This window comes from Sceloporus undulatus, chromosome 4, assembly GCF_019175285.1.
Source record: "Sceloporus undulatus isolate JIND9_A2432 ecotype Alabama chromosome 4, SceUnd_v1.1, whole genome shotgun sequence".
NCBI classification, from domain to species: domain Eukaryota; kingdom Metazoa; phylum Chordata; class Lepidosauria; order Squamata; family Phrynosomatidae; genus Sceloporus; species Sceloporus undulatus.
In genome coordinates this window covers 148,781,773-148,786,083 of record NC_056525.1, presented here as the reverse complement: position 1 = coordinate 148,786,083, position 4,311 = coordinate 148,781,773, and the positions used below count along the sequence as shown (strand labels likewise).

Here is a 4,311-nt window from a genome sequence, read left to right as displayed (position 1 = left end):
TATAAATAAAGATTATTAGAAAGTACGATATAAATGATGATGATGATGATGATGATGATGATGATGATGATGATGATGATGATTTGGTGAGAATATGGTCTTTCAGATAGCCTAGAAGCAAACCAGTTCTAGTCATATACTTGTTGCTGTTGTTGTTGTGTGTCTTCAGGCTGTTTCCAATTTATAGCAACCCCAAGGGGTTTCTTGGAAAGCTGTGTTCAAAGGGGATTTGCCTTTGTTTTCCTTTGAGGCAGAAAGACTGAGACTTGCCCAAGATCACCCAGTGGATTTCCATGATGAATGGGGAGTTGAACCCTGGTCTCCTGAGTCCTAGTCCAGTCCAGTTACACGATACTGGCTCTCAAATTATATACTACAGATGGGCAAAATGAAGCCTTCTAGATGGTGTTATACTGCATCTCCTGTAAATGATGAGGAACACTGGGAGCTGCAGTTCGACAACATCTGAAGGGTCACACTTTGCTAATCCTGTTGCATACAGTCATGCTGTATGACTAGGAACAAATGGACTAAATGAACTAAGAGAACCCACCAACTCACACACACTTAGACCAAAACCAGCAGTCTAAGGATGCACCTGCACTGCAGAAACAATCCAGCTTGACACCACTTTAACTGCCATGGTTCAGTGCTATGGAATTATAGGAATTTAGTTTTGTGAGACATTTAGCCTTCTCTGGTGCTGCAACAAACTACAATTCCCAGAATACCATAGCATTGTGCTATGAAAGTTAAAATGATGTTAAACTGGATTGTTTCTGCAGTGCAGATGCAGCCTAAAAGTGTTTTATGGTAGTCACATGACAACCTGGAGGAGGGGAGAGCAAAATGGAGAGTTCCCAGAGATCAGAACATCTGCAAGATGCATGCCCTCTCTTGCGCTCTTGCTTTGAATATCCAAGTACAGTTCTCTATAATTACAACACTCTTTTTCTGGCACTTTACAACACCAGTGGATCTAATTCTGCTAGACTGCATTACTGTATTTGTTCCAGGTCCAAGCTTGCAGCCTTTCACATATTGCTGGATTGCATCTCCCAGCATCCATCACTAAATTAGGGCTGATGGGAATTGCAACAAACAACTGGAAGGCCACAAATTACACCTCAGTTCTCTATAAAAAGGAAATTGTTCAGTCTGTCACAAAGTAGTTTGGGAGAATGCTGTTTTTAACTTGTTTTAATATTAGTATTATTGAATTATTGTTTTAACTTTTGTAGTTAGTGTTTTAGTCTTATCCATTTCAAATTATTGTTAGCCACTTTGAATCCAACAAAATAATTTATTTAATATCCATAATAAATAAATACCAAAAACAGGCTTACTTGTAGCAACCTGCCCACTTCTATAGAAATCTCTCACTGTAATTTCTCAGTTTACCACTTACTTACATCCTTTGGTACCTTATACAGCCTGGTGTCATACTTCAGAATGAATGCAGTTTGACACCACTTTCACTGCCACAGCTCACTGCTGTGGAATCCTGGGATTTGTAGTCTGTGTGGCACCAGAGCTCTCTGACAGAGAAAGGCCAAACATCTCACAAAACCACAGGGTCCAGAATCCCATAGCACTGAGTCATGGCAGCTAAAGCGGCGTCAAGCTGCATTACGTAATTCTGCAGTGCAGATGCACAAAGCCATTAACTCCTAAGAAGCAAAGGCAACTGAGCAGACTTTGCTAAAGCAGTAAAATATAAAATATAAAGCAGAAGTAAAGAGGAGGCTGTTGTGCAAAGGGCTGGCAGCCAGCAGCGATGAGGTCAATGTTGGCAATCCATCCCTAAGCTCTCCCAACACTGCTTTCCACTCCAAGGCACAACCAATTCTCCAAAGTCCGGCAAAGCACAACTTCCAAGGGAGTTTGTTCCCTTCCTAGGGAAATTTAGGTCTCCACTTAGGAATGGCAAAACTTTTGGAAAGGGAGAATATTAGTTAAATAATAATTTAGGAAGCCAGTGCATCACAGGGATTTAAGTGTTGGACTAGACACCAGGATTCAATTCCCATGCAAACCCACTGGGTAACCTTGGGGGAGTCACACACTCTTAACCTCAGAGGATGGCCATGGGAAACCCCCCTCAGAACAAATCTTGCCAATAAAACCCAACACACCATGACAGTTTCACCTCTAGAAGTCAGAAATGACTTGAACACAATACAACAACAACCAATATACCTACACAATGTTGTTGTCATCATTTGTTGCAACCAGTGCAGTGTAGTGGTTTGAGTGTCGGACTGCGACTCAGGAGACCAGGGTCCCAGATATTTTTGGACTGCACCACCCAGCATCCTTCGCCAACTGAGGCTGATGGGAATTGCAACAGACAACATCTGGAAGGCCACAGATTACCACCTCATTCTCTGCAAAAGGGAGCTGTTAAATCTGTTGTTAAAAGCATAAAAAAAACCTCACTGGTGGGCGGGTCACACTCTCTCAGCCTCAGAAGATGGCCATGACAAACCCCCTCTGAACAAATCTTGCTATATATATATATATATATATATATATATACGATAGTTTCACCTTAGGGTCTCCAGAAGTCAGTAACAACTTGAAGGCACACAACAACAACAACAAATATGTATATATATGGCATATACATACATAATGCTGCCGTTGTTATTTATTTCTAAAACCTATCAGCCATCAAGGCAATGTGGTGTAGTGGTTTAAGTGTTGGACTATGACTCTGGAGACCAGGGTTCGAGCATAAAAAAACCCACCAGGGGAGACCTTGGGCAAGTCACACTCTCTCGGCCTCAGAAGGCGGCAATGGCAAACTTCCTCTGAATAAATCTTGCCAAAAATGAAAAAGCATGATAGTTTCACCTCTGGAAGTCAGAAATAACTTGAAGGCACACAACAACAACAAATATGTATGTATATGGTATATGGTTGTCATTTATTGCTAAAACTATACCGCGCAGTGTGGTGGTTTAAGTATTTAAGAGGCCAGAGTTCCAGATATTTTTGGACTGCACCTCTCAGCATCTTTCATCACCAACTGGGGCTGATGGGAACTGCAAGAAACAACATCTAGAAGGCCACGGATTATCACCTTGTTCTCTACAAATAGGGAATTGTTAAGTCTGTTGTTAAGAGCATTAAAAAAACCTCACTTGGTGATCTTGGGCAAGTCACACTCTCTCAGCCTCAGAGGATGGTCATGACAAACCCGCTCTGAATGAATCTTGCAATACATATGAAAGTTTCACCTTAGGGTCTCCAGAAAGAGGCCAGATTTCCAGATATTGTTGGGCTGCACCTCCCAGCATCCTTCATCACCAACTGGGGCTGATGGGAACTGCAACAAACAACATCTGGAAGGGCCAAAAGGTTCTCTACAAAAAAAAAGGGAATTGTTAAGTCTGTTGTTAAGAGCATTAAAAACAGAAAGAAAGAAAGAAAGAAAGAAAGAAAGAAAGAAAGAAAGAAAGAAATCCACTGGGAGTGACCTTGGGAGGGTCACACTCTCTCAGCCCCATGGCAAAGAAGGAACATGCCAAGGAAACCCCTGGATAGGTTCCCATCAGTAATGACTTGAAGGCACACACAACAACAGTGAGAGGAGGATGGAGAGGAACCCTGAAACCCAGCATCCCCTAAAGCAGTGCTTCCCAAGCTTGGGTCCTCCAGGCATTTTTAGACTTCAGCTCCCAGAATCCCCAAGCAGGCTGGGACTGAGTGTGAAGTCCAAAACATTAGGAGAGCCCAAAAAAGGTTGAGAACCACGAAAGAAAGAAAGTGGGGAATGTGGATGCTGGGCCAGGCTCCAGCTGGGAAGCCCTTCTCTGGAAAGTTTGGGGGGGGGCTTGCCTTGCATGGTTGCTAGAAGGCTTACTTACTCAAGAGGAGGCCCACAGGAGTCTGCTTCCTCGCCCAGATCCTGGCCCAGGAGGCAGCAGTGCCTGCCAAAGCCCTGCCTTCCTGCCCCTTCTTCCTCTCTTGCTTGCCTCCTCCTCTCTCCTTCTCCTCCCACTTTGGCCTCACTCCCAGGAGCCGCTTGCAAGGCAGGAAAGGAGGAAGTCCAGGCACTTCCTGCAAACACACAGAAAGACTAGAGAGCAGGCTCAGAGAGAGGCAGGAGAAGAAGAAGTGCTTCAGCCTCTGTCTGCCCACAAACAGAGGCACCCAGGCACCCTCCATGGCAGCCTTCTGCCCAGCCAGGGCTCCAAAAAGGGCCCTCCATTTTGAGCCTGACCCAGCAGCATGCCTATGCAGGGTCTTTTTGAGCTTTTGCTTTGGGACATGTCCTGTGTTTTTCCAGGGCTGGCCTCCACTTTG

General features: G+C 44.2%; 1 protein-coding gene across 1 annotated transcript in view; it reads right to left on the bottom strand.

The window, feature by feature from the left end:
* NEK7 (NIMA related kinase 7) overlaps positions 1-4,009 on the bottom strand; it is a 74,594-nt gene extending 70,585 nt beyond the window's left edge. Inside the window, exon 1 of the mRNA XM_042464118.1 lies at positions 3,873-4,009. The gene's annotated coding sequence lies outside the window, so the exon portion shown is untranslated. The remainder of the gene's footprint in view (positions 1-3,872) is intronic.
* Between the last annotated feature and the right edge of the window lie 302 nt (positions 4,010-4,311).